Below are 19,340 nucleotides of genomic sequence, written 5' to 3'. Positions count from 1 at the left end.
GGCACCATAGGTTTCACCAGATGACAAGGTGATTCATGGTATAGAAAAAGTAAGAAATCTTTGCCTTAGAAATTGGACAATACTCTTAGTTCTCTGGGCCTCTGTCCCCCGTAAATTCATGGGTGGGATTAAATTGGGAAGTCCCTCCCAGTTCTATGGTGCTTTTCATTGTGCAGACATTATGGGTAGAGATCAACGACTCTTTTCTTAAGAAAATACCGGTTGCTTCTAAGTACTTTTTTTAAAGGAAGCCAAGCTCTGGCAATTACAAGAGGGCTCAGCCGGAGCTTTATGAAGTGTTTTAAGGGGTAGAGGTGACACAATAGGGGAAGGAAAAGCAGTCAATTGCCTGCAACAAGTAGCCAACAAACTGGGAAAAGATTTTTTTCCTCTGGTTTCAGTTGAATGCCAGCTTTTGGAAGGTAAATAGAAGAGGCCTGATGAAAGAGTAATAGACACCCCCAAATGAGGGAGGGCATTGTTTGTACAACGTTAGCAGGAGGAGAGATGCCAAGCATGCAACTGAGCCACTGGCACTAAAGTCATCGGAGGGGAAGAAAAATCCAGAAAATACAATCAAATCTTTACTTTTGCAATGATAAAGGTAATTTTACAATTATTGCTCCATATAATTTACCTCTTTCTTAAATTTTAAACACAGTATAGAAGGTGTTACATATTGTTTGCATCTCTTTCAAAATTAATCAAATAATTATGAAAAAAATCATTTGCATTTTCAAAGACTTTAGCATTAAAATTTATAAGCCACTTGATCATTGTCTATATGCACTGCAATTTTTCCTTAAATCTATTCCCCTACAACAGAACTACTAATAATAATTAAAAAAAGGAAGCAAACCGTCTGCAAAAAGTTTGATTAAATACGGAGTTTAAAAAAGACTATGGGATATTTGCAGAAGGGCTAGCATGTTCTTCTGAGGCTTGTAAATTACCCTAATACATAGAGCACGCTAAATTCTCCATATTTTTGCAAATTTCGCATGTCATATGTTGACATCCTTTTAAATTAACAGTATCTCTCCTATCAAGGACGGGGAGAAAATCCTTAGAGGCTCGAGAGTTAGGACTTTCACTTTTCCTCTCCCCAGCCCTTTTTCCTCAGGCTTTTTCCCTCTTCCAAGAAGTACCAACAGTGTGGGGAAGAGGAAGAGTGTGGGCAAAGAGGCAGCAGGGTTAGGGTGCGAGAGCCCTGCAGGCTAGTCAAAGGTCAGCACGGAAGGGACTGTCTGTGAGAGGACAAGGAAGCTGAACTTCTTGTGAGCCAGCTCAACTGGAGGGCAGCCAATCTCTGTCTCCTTCCTGGGCCCGCCTGGAGCTCTTCATGGCTGTTTGGCCCTACATAAAAACAAAAATACTCTGTAGAAATAGGGTCTAGTTTCACCTTTTTAGGTGAACAGTCTGAGCCAGGTTTCAGCAGGGGGTCAAGGGACAGAGGACAGAGAGGACCAAATTGGTATTTGCTCTGTCAGAACTTACAGGCTTATTTGGAAAGACTGAAACTAAATAAAGACTTCTTATGAGCATAGGACTAGAGTTGTGAAATCTGGTCAAAGGGTTTCATGCAAGGTTCTATGTATGTATATATATATATATATATATATATATACACACACACACACACACACACACACATACATACACACACATGTATGTATACACTCTCATGGTAATGGGGAAAAGTAAGGAAAATGCAATATTTTAATTAGGAAAGAAAGCTATTATTTTTCATAAATTCGTAACATTTCTCATGCCAGCAATTTTCTTTTTATACTGGAACGCAGGAATGATGCTCCCAAGTTTTTGCACCTCTCCTCAAAATGAAAAGGGAAGTAAAATTCTTTTCACAGAAATAAAAAGCACTTTTTTTTTTTAAAGATTTTATTTATTTATCAGAGAGAGAGAGAGCCAGTGAGCACAAGCAGGGGGAGTAGCAGGCAGAGGGAGAAGCAGACTCCCTGCTAAGCGGGGAGCCCCACATGGGACTTGACCATGACTCAAACCGAAGGCTGATGCCCAACCAACTGAGCCACCCAGGTGTCCCTAAAAGGCACTTTAAAAAAAAGAGCATTAAACCAACATTAGATGACTTATTAGAAAACAATCTTCCCGTTTAACTGTGTTTTTCTTCAGATTTTCTAAGAAAAATTGACGTCTACCTTGATGTGTTAGTTCCTTTTTTGCTTTCATAAATTGTTTTCTCACATTTACTTCCTAGAGGAGTACTTTTTTATTGTTCTGCGAAAATCTGACTGTAATCCATCAGATATCAATTGTTAGTAAGGTAATATGTGTAAAACTGGAGATGTCTGGGCGGCTTAGTCAGTTAAGTGTCTGTCTTTGACTCAGGTCAGGGTGACCCAAGTGGGGCTTTTCTCCCTCTACCTGCCGCTCCCCCTGCTTTTACTCTTTCTCTCTCGCTCTGTCAAATAAATAAATAAAATATTTTTTAAAAATTATGTGTAAAACTGAAAAGCAAACATTTATGTCCAGAAATCATGGGCTTTTTTTTTTTTTTAAAGATTTTATTTATTTATTTGAGAGAGAGAGAGAGAGATCACAAGCAGGCAGAGAGTCAGACAGAGAGAGAGAGAGAGAAGCAACCTCCCCGCTGAGCAAAGAGCCCGACGTGGGGCTCGATCCCAGGACACTGAGATCATGACCCGAGCCAAAGGCAGCGGCTTAATCCACTGAGCCACCCAGGCGCCCCGAAATCATGGGCTTTTTGCTTTTTTTGCACTAAGGTGCTCTCAGCCTATATTCTGGAAATATGCATTGAAACATAAGGGATATCTGATCTCTCCTGAGGACATGATCTTTCCCAATGCCTGTCTGGTTCATTGTCGTTTCCATAGGAGGAAGAACACCAAAGAGTGGGTCCAACAGGGAGGAATGTTACCCAAGGTAGCCTGAGACAACATAGCTGGAGGGAGAGTCCCCAATTTTCATCATCCTATTTGTAGGGAGTCAAGGTCGTGGTACAGAAAACAACCTTGTGCGCTCGTGGGCCAGGCAAACGTAGAGAGGTAAGTGGTGAAGCTGAGATCAGGTGAGCGAAGCCATGAACAGAGTGAGGTGGGTGGAGAGGGTCAAGGGTAGTGTTTCAGTTCTGAAGCTAGGAACGGGAAGCAGGGCCAGAGTGCCTCTTTTACGTCAGCTGCTGAGAGAGGTTCTGGTGCTTGGAGCAGACGCCCAGCACTCCAGGCTAAATATTGAAAATCAATACGTATACCAGACGTATCTGCATTCACTCTTTCAAACACTTTCTTTTCATCTCAGTGCTGTAATCGTGTTTTATCCTTTCATTCTTCCTTTCTCTGGGTTCCTGTTTTTAAACTCCATTCTCCCTACTTCTAGGTTCCTTTGCATTTTTGGGGTTTGTTTTCTTTAAGGGCTTTGTGAAAGCTAGCATTTTTGCCTTTTTTTCCCCTTTGTTCGTGTAGTCTGACCTGGAAACCAGGACTTTATGTTGGCCTAGATTTCTCAGGTCTCTAATCAACTCTGCAGAAAGTGAAATAGCTTGGCGACAGGCATAATAATAATAATTAAAAATAACTGTGAGCGCAGAACTAAGAAATGAGATTCAAAAATAAGAAGGAAAGTGATAAAGAGTCCTAGGCTTTCATGCAAAAATATCTATTCTGGTCAACTTAGAAGCACCCTTACAAATCAGTTAATAGCCATCTCTCAATGTGGAGAAAAGCAAAACCATTGGGAAATACTGCCTTCAGGAGTAAAGTTTGCTTTGTGTATTACCTTCTGGTGCAATTCCCACATACAAACCAACCTTTGAAAAGCTTGATGAAAACAATGGCTGCCACTAGTTAGATTTCCAAGGGTCCTTGTAAAACATAGAGTAGATTTGTTTTGCTGGGACAACTCCTTCGTAGAAGTTCTCACTTAAATCCATGCACGGTCATTTTCTATCTCCCATTTATGCATTCTTGTTTGCTGAACGTAGTCTCGTCAACGAGTTATTTTAAAAAGTACTTTTTAAAGTTACCCACACCCTAAACAGCAGAACTGCTCTGTGTATACAAATGCTCTGGAAAGGCACAAGTCAGGTATTGGGTGTAGGCACAGGACAAACCGCATCGTCTGCCTTGGCGGCCCCGTCCTCACCTGCAGGCAGCCCACACACACTCCCTCCCAAACGGCGCTCTTCTGATGCCAACTGGCTAGCTGAGCCACTCCGGGAGGAGGCCTATGGGAGGAGAAGGGGGGAAGGTGATGCAGAGAAATATTTTATAAACTAAACTTTAAACTTTCAATTTGATTTACTCTTTCGACCAATTCACACTGTAAGTCCCATCTCTTAAAAACCTTGGGTACTGAGGAGTTAAAGGGGTATGGAAGCTGGTGTAGCCCGGGGCTGCCATCCAAGGCCGGCAGAAAAGGCAGCAGGAAGGGTTTGGTTCTGGCTAGGCTACAGACGGACCATCTGGATGCAGGGAAGGCCTAGAATGCCAGAAACAGCTTTTCTTTTTGGTGTTAGGCTTCATTAAGTTCAGCCTGGGGAGAGTCTTTTTGGTTTGAGATCCAAACTGAGAGTCTTCTTTGAATAGGGATTTGATATTTTGAATTTTATGGAGCAAAACACCCACTACATACAGTCTTTTGGTAAGGAAAGTCACAAAAAGCAATGTACGTGAGTAAATATATTTTTAAAAGCAATCAGACCAGACTCTTAGATATATAAATACACAGAAAGTATGTGTAATCTTTAAATAATTTTGATAGGAATAGATAAATCTGAATAGGTTGTCTGAAAAGGGAAAAAAAAAAAAACAACCTTGGTTTTTAAAAAAAATATTGTACCAGTCTGTGATTCTGATAAAGAATTATTTTATTGTTTTTCCTATAGTTCACCTGGAAAGCAGCTTCACCACACTGGAATTACTTTGAGGTCTTTAAAATTATTTTCCTTCTCCATTTTTGTTTTATATTTAACTATATTACATTTGGCATAAAGTTGGCATGGGCCAGTTATAATTCCTTTCACAGGAAATTTTCTTTAGTAAAACTGAAAGAAGAAAAAATGCTGCAGGGAAATTATAGCAACTTCCTATTCTATATCACTCATGAACATACACTCTTTTTGGAAACCACCCTCTTTAAAAGATATGATCTATTCTTCCCTAGCTATAGCAGTCTGCTTTAGATTTGTATGTGTTATTCTTAACAATTAAAGGAAAAGGTGAATGTAAATTCTTGGACAAAACAAAACAGGAAAGAGAATATTATCCTTAAGAGAATTCTTACCTTAAGGAAGAGAAAACACACGTATCTTTCTGGGTGGGGAAAGGGTGGTGGGGGGGTTGGGCGGGCATACTTTTTCCTCTCCAAGGCATTAATTGCCACCTAGCAGCAGAGAAGGGAATTGCGCACTGGACTTCAAGTCAATTGGTTTTAAAGGGCACGTTACTTTTTTTTTTTTAAGTAATCCCTACACTCAACATGGGACTTGAACCCACAACCGCAGGATCGAGAGTTGCCCGCTCCACAAACTAAGCCAGCCAGGCACCCCTAAAGGGCATGTTACTTTTTTTTTTTTAAAGATTTTATTTATTTATTTGTGAGAGAGAAAGAGAGAGCGTGAATGAGAGAGAGAGAGAGAGAGAGAGAGAGGACAAGCAGGGGGAGAGGCAGAGGGAGAACCAGATGAGCAAGGACCCTGATGTGGAACTCAATCCTAGGACCTGGAGGTCATGCCCTGAGCCGAAGGGAGACACTTAACAGACTGAGCCCCCCAGGCGAAAGGCATGTTATTTTTATCATGACCAATATTTGAAGAATAATTAGCCTACTCGTAGATTAGGGATTGAATTTTTTTCACTCTTGTCATGAGGAAACAAAAAGAAATACAACAAATGAAAAATTTTGGCTTATTGCTAAGAATGCTCTTTCCATCACAAAATGTCTTGGTTTTGTTGTTGTTGTTTCTCAATGGTTACCCCTGCCACCTCAGCAATAGCCGAAGGGAAAGAAAGGCTGAACTCACTCTGGGAATAAAAAATGCTGGCTTTGGCTTATTAAAGGTAGAACTGGGTGTAGGCATCTTTATTTTAAAGATCTTATTTATTTATTTGACAGACAGAGATCACAAGTAGGCAGAGGCAGGCAGAGAGAGAGGAAGGGAAGCAGGCTCCCCACTGAGCAGAGAGCCCGATGCGGGACTTGATCCCAGGACCCTGGGATCATGACCTGAGCCGAAGGCAGAGTCTTGAAGCCACTGAGCTACCTAGGTGCCCCAGAACTGTCTGTTTTTAATACAGAAAGTGATTTCCCAAATAATCTTGGGGTGGATTTCTATAAAAGAAGGATCAAAATGGATTTTATTTGGTTAGGATAAGAGGTTGTTTATTTTAAAAATTAGAAGACATCTTCCTATAAAGCATGAAATAATTTCTAGACCAATGATTATTCAAATCTGTTGAAGAAGGACATCCTTATTTCAAACTTTATCAACTACGTGTCTACTTTTATAGCAGTCAGCCATACTGAATGCCAAAGCTTTAAAGGAATCTCTATCCTGTATTTCAGAGATCTTGGCAACAAAAATAAAAGTAACTTCTTTCTTCAAAGAAGACCTACAGATGGCCAACAGACACATGAAAAGGTGTTCAGTATCACTTATCATCAGGGAAATGCCAATCAAAACCACAATGAGATATCACCTCATACCTGTCAGAACGGCTAAAATAAAAACACAAGAAACAACAAGTGTTGGTAAGGATGTGGAGAAAAAGGAACTCCCGTATGCTGTTGGTGGGAATCCAAACTCATGCAGCCACTGTGGAAGACAGAATGGAGGTTCCTCAAAACATTAAACATAGAACTACCCTATAATCTAGTGATTGCACTACTGGGTATTTACACAAAAAAATTCAAAGGGATACATGCACCCCTATGTTTACTGCAGCATTATATGCCATAGCCAAACTATGGAAACTGCCCATGTGCCCACTGATTGATGAATGGATAAAGACAATATGAGATATATATATATATATATACATACACATACCTATAATGAAATACTATTCAGCCATCAAAAAGAATGAAATCTTGCCATCTGCAACAACATGGATGGAGCTAGAAAGTATAATACTAAGCAAAATTAGTCAGCAAAAGACAAATACTATATGATTTCACTCATATGTGGAATTTAAAAAACAAAATAAATGAGCAAATGGAAAAAAAAACAAAGAAATAGACTCTTTCTTTTTAAAACTAAGCTTTCTGCCCAACGTGATGCTTGAACTCACAATCCTGACAGCAAGAGTTTCATGTTCTACCAATTGAACCAGTCAACCAGGATATAGACTCTTAACTATAGAGAACAAACTGATGGTTACCAGAGGGGAGGTGGGTGGGGGTAAGGGTGAATTAGGTGATGGGGATTAAGGAGTATGTTTCTCATGATGAAAAATAAGTTACATTTTTAGCCAGGAAACTTTTTTTCAACTTCTTAGCTTTTGAAGTTCTCCTAAATATTTAATTTTGCTTGAATCTCCTTTGAGAAATATTTATTTTATTTATTATTTTTTTAAACTGTGCTTTTAAAAAAATTTTTATTTGAGAGACAGATAGAGCATGAGCAGGAGGGGCAGAGGGAGAAGGAGAAACCGATTCCTTGCTGAGCAGGGAGCCTGATGTGGGGCTTGATCCCAGGACCCTGAGATTATGACCTGAGCTAAAGGCAGACACTTAACTGATTGAGCCACCGAAGAGCCCCATTACTTTATTTATTTATTTAAGATACTATATATGGGGGAGGGAGTCACTCACTGGATACTTCAGTTTGCCACATTTTATTTAGCTAAATAATAGGTATTGTTACAGTATAGATTCTATGAGTATATTATCACCAAGGCAACCAGCAACATTTTGGAAGACAAATGTTGGTTTAAAGATAATAGTAGTAGCTAATATTTTATTGAGTATTTACGATGAGCCAAAAGTGTGTTAAGCACTTTAAATAAAAAGTTCACTTAGTCTTCACAATAATCATAAAAGATACTAGCCAATATTATCTTTATTTTTAAAATTTTTTAAAAAGATTTTATTATTTATTTGACAGATAGTAAGTGAGCACAAGCAGGGGGAGTGGCAGACAAAGGGAGAAGCAGATTCCCTACCAAGCAGGGAGCTCGATGGGGGTCTCAATCCCAGGACTCTAGAATCATGACCTGAGCTAAAGGCAGACATTTAACCGAATGAACCACCCAGGTACCCCTTAAAGATTTTATCTGCACCCAGTGTGTGGCTTGAACTCAACCCCAAGATCAAGAGTCACAGGTTCTACCAACTGAGCCAGCAAGAAGCCCTGGTGACTCCCAATTTTAGATCTGCAGCCTCCATCTCTCCACTGAATTCCAACTCACATGCCAACAAACTATGCCTCAAATCCACTAGACAATCCAGCAGATATCCCAAAGTTGAAATATACAAAACTGCCTCCTCATCTCCCCCCCACCCAAAACCTGTTCCTCCCACCTCTCCTTCCGTACAGTTCACTGGAACTCCATTCTTCCATCTGCTCAGGCCAGTAACATTCATCATCTTGAAACCTCTCTTTCTCTTACCTGCCATATCCAATCCATCAGGCTCTGCCTTCAAAACAGATGCAGAATCCAACTATGTCCCACCATCTCAGCATTACAATTCTGGCCTAAGCCACCGTCATCTCTAAGAGCCTTGATCTTATTAGCCTGCTTGGCCCTCTATAATCTGTTCTCAATACATGGGTCAGGACAATCTTTTTTAAATGTCAGTCTTGGGGCACTCGGCTGGCTCAGTTGGAAGAGCTTGGGACTCTTGATCTCGGGGTTGTGAGTTCGAGCCCCACATTAGGTGTAGAGATTACTTAAAAATAAATAAACTTAAGAAAATGAAAATAAGGGATGCCTGAGTGGCTCAGTCAGTTAAGCCACGGCCTTTGGCTCAGGCCATGATCCCAGGGTCCTGGGAATGAGTCCCGCATCGGGCTCGTTGCTCCGCAGGGAGCCTGCTTCTCTCTCTGCCTCTGCCTGCCACACTGCCTGCTTGCGTGTGCTCTCTCTCTCTCTCTCTCTGACAAACAAATAAATAAATAAAATCTTTTAAAAAAGAAAATGAAAACAAAATGTCAGTCATGATATTTCCGTACTCAAAACCCTCTAGTAGCTTTCTATCTCTCTCAGAGTCAGTCTTTACTGTGGCCTGTAGGCCCTATACCACCTGTAATCTCCCTCCCATTTGTTCTCTGATTTCATCTCATTTTATTCTTCTTCTGGAATTTTTGTCTGTTTACTGAGGTATTCTTAGTATCTTAGTGATAATGTTTAGAATATACTAAGACCAACAATTATTTATTGAATAAATGAAAAATACCTGATTCCAGAAATTTTTCTTTTTCTCATCATTCCCTTTCATGCATGTATCAGTGACTCTGTGAGTTGAAGGTGGTTGGCTGGACTCTTTAGAGAAGCCTTTATATCAAAGCCTAACTTGTGGGCCAACCAGAAGAGACATTTGGTCTCTTAGGGTATTAATGGTTTTCAGTTCCTTTAAGCATGATGTGGGGGCTTGGCTCAGGGTACACCCTGATTCCTAACCAGTAGTTGCAAAATTGATCCTTAAGTGTATTTGGTAGAAAGAATAGACCAGAAAAGCAGTACTACTTCTCTAATTTAAAGGCCATTGTTTAGCTCAGGACTTTTTAATTTTTTTAAAGATTTTATTTATTTGACAGAGAGAGAAACAGTGAGAGAGGGAACACAAGCAGGGGGGACTGGGAGAGGGAGAAGCAGGCTTCCTGCTGAGCAAGGAGCCCGACAAGGGGTTCAGTCCCAGGACCCCAGGATGGATCATGACCCGAGATGAAGACAGACGCTTAATGACTGAGCCATCCAGACACCCCAGTTCAGAATTTTTTAGAATTAAATAAAAATAAATTCTAATAAGAGCCAAGTTGAAATTCTCCCATGGACATGTAACATTCATTGTTACTCAACTATCTAGATGACATTCTGTAATAATTTCTTCATTTCTGGAAAAAATATTTCTAAACAACTGAAGGATGCCAATGGCTTTTGTACAGGCCTCACTTTTGGTAATACTAAGGGAGGGAAATTATATTATAGAGTTTAGATAAGACTCTAAATTGTTGCTCTTCTAAATTATGTCTATTAGTTCCAACTGTTCTATTCCAAGCTTTAGTTATTACCAGAAAAGAACTGTAGCTTCTGAATAACTAGAAAAAGTAAAAATAAAAAGGTAGTAAACACAGATAAGGCTGCCTTTAGAATGAGGTATCAGTTAAATGTCTGTTAAATAAATGATGATATGTTCGTATGATAGAGGATCCTACTGTTATACAGACATTTAAAAGCATGAACTATGGGGTGCCTGGGTGGCTCAGTGGGTTAAGCCTCTGTCTTTGGCTCCGGTCATGGTCTTGGGGTCCTGGAATCGAGCCCTGCATCAGGCTCTCTGCTCACTGGGGATCCTGCTTCCCCCTTTCTCTCTGTCTACTTGTGGTCTCTCTCTTTCTGCCAAATAAATAAATAAAATATTTAAAAATTAAAAATAAATACAAGCATGAACTGTGACATGAAATGTTTATGGTACAGTGTTCAAATAAAAAAGCAGGGGAAAAATAAACATTTATCATTTGATACATATATTTTTTATAGCAGGTTATTTTGTTGAGATTTTAATTGTGTGTGTTCTCCTATTCCCCTACCTCTTGCCCCCATGCAATAAGGTATCCAGATCCTAATATTTTCGTAAGGCAAAAGCAAAAGCTGCTTAGTGACAACATAGGTTCTTGCTGTCTTTTGAAATGAAAAGTGGGGGTGGGAAGACAGGAATGCCTTTGAAAGTGAGGTGGAAAAGAGATTCTTCAAGACTTAGAAGTCTGAAACCCAAAAGGTTGAGTGAGCAGCTAAGTTTTCCATCTTGCTCTGTGACAGAGCCCAGGATGATGGCAAAACCTCAAAGGGGAAGGCTGCACCTGGCTGCTGGAGTTGCCAGATTCACTCATTTGATTCCAGATTCTTGAGTTCCAAGAGTGGTTAAAGGAATACTGGAATCATGAGACCAGAAGGAAAGATGGCATAAAAGAAAATCTCAGCAGTAAATCAATGTGGACAGACAACTAAATAATTCCCAGGTATAGGGCATCTGGGTGGCTCAGGTCATGGTCTCGGGGTCCTGGGATAGAGCCCCGCATCACATCGGGCTCCCTGCTCAGCGGGAAGTTTGCTTCTCCCTTTCCCTCTGCCCTTCTCCCCCCACTCATGTACTCTCTTTAGCTCTCTCAAAGAAATGAAAAACAAAACCTTTAAAAAATAATAATTTCCACATACTTCCAAAATAATTAAGGCCCTAGAAACTTTGTACAATCTTAGGTGGAGAGGAAACGCTCAGTAACTGAGACTGACTTTCCCACCAGCGTGGCAGGGTGAGAGCTCAGGATTAGATTCAGGTTGATCTAAAGAAATGCAATATTTATTTCAGTGGAATGAGAGCCACACCTACAATACATATATATTTATACAATGTATTGCATATTATAAATATTAGAAAATATATTCTCGGGGTAAATTTTCTTCCTTTCTTTAGATATACATTATTGTAGGAGAAAAAAAATCACGAAAATTTTAACTGATTTTTCTCTACCTAGTGAATTATAAGGGATTTTTTTCATGCTATTTGCATTTGAAAAAGTTTAAATGTATATTCCTTTTAGTATTGGAAAAAATTACAAAACCAACTGTAAGCTGACTTTTCCCCCTGTATATTTGAGCAGGAAAAAAACAGGGAAGGGGATATATCATAATCTTAGGTTCTATTTTCCAGCTGTTTCAGACCTACCAATATTAACCTTCTGAGAGATATAATATAAACTCAACTTCAAGAAAAGAAAACAAGCTTTTCTCACATTTAAAAAAAAAGAGGTATTGTATACCTCCTGTACCCTGTAAATATTTAAAATATTATTCGAATCCATGAGGGTCCCAGCAGGAAACCGATGGCGCACACAAAGGCACAACTGAAGAGAGTACATCAGAATGTGGGCAGGGAAACAGTAAGAGATGGTACAGTACCACTGAAAACTTGGGTCAGTATGGAGGGAGGGAGAGAGGGTAATAAATACACTGATCTCTTTCTCCCACTACCACCTTCTTCTTCTTCTTTTTTTTTTTTTTAAGATTTTGGTTTTTTGACAGTGAGAGAAATCACAAGTAGGCAGAGAGGCAGGTGGGGCGGGGGGGGGGTGGGGGGGGGTGGAAGTAGCCTCCCTGCTGAGCAGAGAGCCCGATACAGGGCTAGATCCCCGGACCCTGGGATCATGACCTGAGCCCTGAGCCGAAGGCAGAGGCTTAACCCACTGAGCCACCCAGGTGTCCCTCTCCCACTACTTTCTGATGTCCTGCTAGTGCCCTCCATCCGCTGAGATCAACCAGAAGCCCGAGGGGAAAGGGATGTTGCTGAAGAAGATCTATAGGGGCAATGGAGACTATCTAGCTCAGAAACATCAAGGTGTAAGCAATCCTACAAAGCTGCTATAAATATTTCCAAATTTAGGAATTAAGAGGTACAAACTTCCAGTAATAAAATAAATAAGTCATGGGACGAAGAGTACAGCATAGGGCATATAGTCAATAATATTATAATAACTTTGTATGGTGGACGGGTAGTGACAACACTTAGTGACGTGAGCATTTTGTAACATATATAATTGTTGGATCACTATGTTGTGACTGAAACTAATATAATATTATATGTCAATTATACTTCAATTAAAGAAAATTTTTTAGGGGCACCTGGGTGGCTCAGTCATTAAGCATCTGCGTTCAGCTCAGTTTATAATCCCTGCATCCTGGCATGGAGCCCCACACTGGGCTCCCTGCTTGGCAGGGAGCCTGCTTCTCCCCCTCCAGCTCCCCTGTGCTTGGGTTCCCTCTCTCCTTATCTCTCTCTGTCATAAATAAATAAAATCTTAAAAAAAAATTTTTAATAGAAAAAAAATACTTCCAAACTTAAAGATTTCTTCTAGAAGAGTACTCGGAAGACAGTTTTCGACATTAATCTCTGGTACTGTGCAATATGTTTGGAATTATTATTATTACTGCTAAGGTACTTTTATTCATTCTTAACTTTTTTTTTTAAATTTTATTTTTTATAAACATATATTTTTTTTTCCCCCAGGGGTACAGGTCTGTGAATCTCCAGGTTTACACACTTCACAGCACTCACCATAGCACATACCCTACCCAATCATTCTTAACTTTTTAAACCATATCGAGCACTCAGTTTGCATGACACCATATGTATGTGTGTGTGTATAATATAAATATGTATATTTATATGTAATATATAAATCATATACGTGTGTATGTATATATATGTATATGTGTGGGTGTGCATATATATATGTGTGTGTGTGTATGTGTGCGGGTGTGTATGTGTGTGTGTGTGTGTGTGTGTGTGTATATATATATATATATATATATATATATATATATATAAAACATAGGCCCTGTCTTCCAGGAGCTTATGATTTAATAGATGGAGACAGTACATAAACAAACAGGTATAATTGGGTATTTTTTTGCTTTTTTAAATTGTTTTTATTAATACAATGTATTATTTGCCCCAGGGGTACAGGTCTGTGAATCATCAGGCTTACATACTTCACAGCACTCAAAACAGGTGCAATTGTTATGTATGTGTAGCAGCATGTTAAAATGAGACTCTATCATACTTTTGTCTGCGCCTCTAAGAAAGTGAATTATTCCCACATTCCACAGTAAAGTGGAGGGCCATCAAAGGGGGAAACTGAAAAAAAATGGGGGGCTGCTTTTGCAGCTCTTGTCTATCTACTTCTAAGTCAGAAAAAAGTTGAAGTTTAGAAGATTTTGAGAGGGGGTGCCTGTGTGGCTCAGTTGGTGAAGCATCTGCCTTTGGCTCAGGTCATGATTCCAGGGTCTTGGGATCGAGCCCCACGTTGGGTTCCCTGCTCAGTGGAGAGCCTGCTTCTCCCTCTCCCTCTGCCTGCTGTTCTGTCTACTTGTGCTCTTTCTCTAGTTCTCTGTGAAATAAATAAATAAAATCTTAAAAGAAAAAAAAAAGATTTTGAGAGGGTTTTCAGTGTGCAGTGTGTTGACATTGCTTTTTTCCTCACCTCATGCCTAGGGAGAGAGGCTTTATAGAACTTTGATATACTGTCGTTAGAGCTGGGGGTTCTGGGGGTCATAGTGCACTAGTGTCAGGATCATATCTGAGGAAATCGTTCATTCAGTACTTACAGAGCACTTACTGAGTACAAGTATATCCTAGGCACAGGTGACTACAGCAGTGAATGAAATACATGAAAAACTCCTGCCTTCATGGAGCCAACATTCTAGTGGAATCTGGACAAGCAAAGATGGCTGGCTAATCGCAAAGATGAGTTTTGAGTTTGGTCCAAATATATACTCCCAGAGGTGTGAGGCAAAGCCTCTCCGGATATCTGGATCAGATATGGACCACTGAAGAAAGTCAAGTGGAAGAGTAAAGACTTCCACAGAAAGAAGCTTGAGGCATAGAGCACAGATGCCAGCAACCATTGAACTGATTGCCAGATGACATATATTCACCCAAGTGTAAGCAAGAGATTGCCAGTATTTGCTCATCAGGGTAAGGTGAGAGTAGAGGTGTTTCCAAAGAATGCATAAAGTAACAAGTATCAAGTGTAAACACCTGTTAAGTTCAGAGAGCATCAACCCTTAATTGCAGAACTGTATTAGCCATGTTAAGAACACTCTTGCCCTTCCCTCTGTTCCAACTTGGGAGATGTAAGGAAACCTCCTTGGTAAAGGGAAGGGGTATTAAAAAAGAAATTTTAGGTAGGGACACAGAAACAAAGTCAACCATTCCCCTTTCTGTCATAACAGGCTCAAGCTGGAGGGAAGATAATACTGGTGATATTTGTGTCATGTTTCATTCAAGGAGCAGGGAGGAATTAACTCCACTGAGTGTGGTTTTGGTTTTTGTTCTTTAAGGGAGAAAGAGTGGGAGGGCATGGGCACTGGGGGGAGTGTGGGAGGGGCAGAAGGAGAGAGAGAATCTTCAGTAGGCTCCACGCTCAGCATAGAGCCCCATTCTGGGCTTGATCTCATGACTGAGACCATGACCCAAGCCAAAATCAAGAGTCCAACGCTCAACTGTCTGTGCCACCCAGGCACCCCAACCACTGGGTGTGTTTTAATGTATGGGGGAAAATAATAAGTTATTTGCAAATTGTACCTTACACATCTCATTTGCACAATGTACCAATTACAGATGTTAAACAGTAACATATTGAGATTTATATTCCCATGGGGAAAATTTCCAACTTGGCTTTTATTGAACATTTACTTTTTACTTGATTCTAAAAAAGCCTGGCATAAGGGTGGCTAGGTAGCTCAGGTGGTTAAGCCTCTGCCTTGGGCTCAGGTCATGATCTCCGGATCCTGGAATGGAGCCCTGCATCTGGCTCCCTGCTCAGCAGGCAGTCTCCTTCTCCCTCTGCCTCCCTCCCTACTCTGCTTGTGTTCTCTCTCTTGTCCACTCTCTCCCTCTCTCTCTAATGAATAATAAATAAAATATTTTTTAAAAATAAATTAAAAAGCCTGACATAAATTAACCAATGACCGGGGCACCTGGTGGCTCAGTGAGTTAAAGCCTTTGCCTTCGGCTTGGGTTGTGATCCCAGGGTCCTGGGATCGAGACCCACATCAGGCTCTCTTCTCAGCAGGGAGCCTGTTTCCCCCTCTCTCTCTGCCTGCCTCTCTGCCTACTTGTGACCTCTCTCTCTGTCAAATAAAGAAGTAAAATCTTTTTTAAAAAAATTAACTAATGACCATTAAATTGAAGAAGCAGTGTTACATTAGCTGACCCAGTCTTCTTACAAAATATCTTTATTGACTAATTTTTCAGCTTTTGGTTAAGGATCAAGATGTATCCCAAGCCAGATCCCCAAAACATGCAGCGAGGAGCTGAAAGTCATATAAAAACTATATTAAGTACTTAGGACCTTCAGTTTTGACAAAAAGGACAACCAAATGCCTCTTCTGATGTCTCATAAGTGGAGCTTTGATAAGAGCCAATCACTGTAAATGAATAATATATCACAAAGCCCCAGATATTTGCAAAAGGGCAAGTTGGGAGTAAGAGATTAACCACTCTTTCATTCAACAAATGTTTAGTGAGTACCTATTACTATGCCAGGCTTTGTCCTAACAACTAGAAATACCTCAGTAAATAAAAAAATTAATATCCTTGAGTATTTATGTGATTTCCTGTTACATATTTACAGTATCCCCACGCTGCAGCCCACCAACTTTTACTTGAATTAATTTCATTGAGTTTCTTTTCTTTGTATTCAACAGGATCCTTCTACAAAAGTAACATAGTAACAAGATAATGGAAAGAACTCCTACAAATCAATGAGAAAATGACTAATAATAATAAATTGAGAAAAGGAATTAAGTGACAATTCCCTAAAGCAACATAAATTGCCAAGAAATACATGCAAAGTTTTTTTTTTTGCTAGTAATAAAAAAATACAATTAAAATTAAAGTTTTTTTTTTTTCTTTTCTTACCTATCAACTTGATAAAGGTAAAAAGTACTCACCCTATCCAGTGTTGGTGAAATCAGAAAGTGGAACTCTCAGGCACTGTAGAATATAAATTGATATAACTTTTTACTGTTTTGTAACTTAGCCATATTTATCCTAATTGTAAACGCAGGTTCCCTTTGACCTGGCAATTCTATCACTATGAATTAATTCATCATAAAGAGGTAATCAGGAAAGTACACAAAATATGTGTATGTATAAGAATATTCATATAGTATTTTTATAATAGCAAAGGCTTGGAAATGATCTAATGGCTTACCCATAGTTAATACACAATGGAATAATATGCAACTATTGAAAATAATATGTATCATTATTTAACGAACACAAAATCATGGCCATAACTTTTTTTAAAAAATATTTTATTTATTTATTTATTTATTTATTTGAGAGAAGGGGAGAGAGAGCGAGAGCGTGCTTGCACATGGACAAGCAGGGAAAGGAGCAGATGGGGAGGGAGAGAGGTAGACAATTTCAAGCAGACTCCTCACTGAGCTTGGAGCCCATATGGGGCTCCATTCCATGATCCTGAAATCATGACCTAAGCCGAAACTAAGAGTCAGATCCTTAACCGACTGAGCCACCCAGGCGCCCCCACCATAACTTTTTAAGTGTAGTATAAAGCAATTTAGTATGATCTTATTTGTAAAAACAATTATATATCTATTATACATATGTATATTTTTAAGTAGGCTCCATGCCTAGTGTGGAGCCCAACGTGGGGCTTGAACTCACAACCCTGAGATCAAGACCTGAACTGAGATCAAGAGTTGGACCCTTAACAGACTGAGCAACCCAGGTGCCTCCATTATACGTATTTTTGAAGCAAGTGAATATATACATATGAAGAATAGTCAAAATGTTTTTGGGCTACATGAACAATTTTAAATGAATAGTTCCTCAGTCTCTCAACATTCAGTATTTATTAAACATTTAGTATGTGCTAGGCATTATGCTGAGCGCTAGAGAAACAAAAGAGAACAATCTGTTAATTTAAACCTGTTAATTTAATTCACTAAATTAACAGTGATTTTTAAAAATGACAACAACCAGTATTGGTGAATTTAGGGAGAAGACCCTCATATACTATTGTGAAGAGTGCCAAATCCTAACCACTAGACCACCAGAGAGGTTTCATATAATGTTGTGCAGAGTATAAACTGGAAAACATTTCTGGGGGGCAATTTAGCACTTTCTATTAAAAGCTTTAGAAAAATCCATTTCATTTGACCCTGCAATTCCACTTTTAGGAATTCATTCTAAAGATTTATTTATTTATTTATTTATTTATTTATTTATTTGACAGAGATCACAAGTAGGCAGAGAGGCAGGCAGACAGAGAGAGAGGAGGAAGCAGGCTCCCCGTGGAGCAGAGAGCCCGATGTGGGGCTCTGTGGGGCTCAATCCCAGGACCCTGGGATCATGACTGGAGCGGAAGGCAGAGGTCTTAACCCATTGAGCCACCCAGGTGCCCCAGGAATTTATTCTAAAGAAAGGAGTATAGCCTGCTTCTCCCTCTGCCTGACACTTCCCCAGCTTATGCTCTCTTTCTGACAAATAAATAAAATCTTTAAAAAAAAAGAGATTCTAAAAATATTTATCAAGCAGCTCATAAATGAGTGGGTGAGTGGGGGGGGACTAAATATTAAACAATGGGGACTTCGGTAAATAAAACATCATATATGCATAACGCAGATTACTAGAAAGTCATATTTAACCTAAAAATGTTTAACAGGGGAAAAAGACCAAAATATAAAAGCGAAAGGTTTAAAAAGAGTGTGATACTAAATTGCTCTCAATTTGAGCAAATCACTTAAGTGATCTGAGTCTGTTACCTGCAAAGTTAAGATCATTAAGGATCCTTTCAATTCATACCTTAACTGAGCCTAGGTATGTATCTTTTCTACTTTGTAAAGGAAACGCTGGCACAAAGTGGATGTTACTGTACCAAAGTCTTTTATCTGGGGATTTACTGAAAGTTCTCAAGAGAGAAAATATGTGTTTCAGAAGAAAATGCCCAGTTTCCCCCCCACCCCCAGTGGTCTAATCTACCAGATTAAAAAATTATATTTAAAAAAAAGAGATAAAAACCAAGCATCATGCTTGGTTTTGAGACTATAGAAAGACATTAATGCCCTCATGGAGTTCAAAGTCTTGTAGAGGAAACCAATCACCATAAAGCGCGATCAATGGTAACAGCCTTGAAAAATGTTTTCTCCAGGAAATGGAGAATAGGATTCCAAAGTAGAAAGAAAAGCATGTACACAGACAACATACTTGACGAAGAGTGTGGTTCACACATACAAACGGACCATTATTTTGTGGCCTTTCTTACAGCCTCGTCCTTCTCCCAGTCACACAACACCCCAAATCTCTGTGGACCCTGAACGAAAGGTGTCCTGCGGCACACTGGATCACCTGGAGTCGCAGGTGTTGTCTCGATCGATTTCAGGTGTATCGGTCGGGCCGGTGAGGACTTGGCGGGAATCTGCAAAACACGGGTAATAATCACTGAGAATCCAAGAAGGGCGACTTTGTAGCGGCCGCCGGGCAACACTCTGCTGCCGCCCGCACTCCTTGGCCAAGATTTCCCGCCAATCTCAACTCCTCCTCCTTCCTAAGCCACGCCCACTTTGGAGAGGCCGCGAGCCTCGAGGGCGGGGAAGCGC

At 39.8% G+C, this 19,340-nt stretch overlaps 1 long non-coding RNA gene across 1 annotated transcript; it reads right to left on the bottom strand.

The window, feature by feature from the left end:
* Positions 1–571: 571 nt before the first annotated feature.
* LOC116865226 lies at positions 572–19,208 on the bottom strand. The gene is made up of 4 exons (XR_004382164.1): positions 19,090–19,208; positions 16,668–16,710; positions 4,141–4,222; positions 572–1,356 (listed from the first exon to the last, which is right to left on the bottom strand). It is a non-coding gene; the product is annotated as an uncharacterized LOC116865226 (long non-coding RNA).
* Between the last annotated feature and the right edge of the window lie 132 nt (positions 19,209–19,340).

The sequence above is a fragment of the Lontra canadensis genome, unplaced genomic scaffold, assembly GCF_010015895.1.
Source record: "Lontra canadensis isolate GAN:19392208 unplaced genomic scaffold, GSC_riverotter_1.0 scaffold7, whole genome shotgun sequence".
NCBI classification, from domain to species: Eukaryota; Metazoa; Chordata; class Mammalia; order Carnivora; family Mustelidae; genus Lontra; species Lontra canadensis.
Note: the sequence above shows the minus strand (reverse complement) of the source record. Positions and strands in the feature narration are given on the sequence as shown.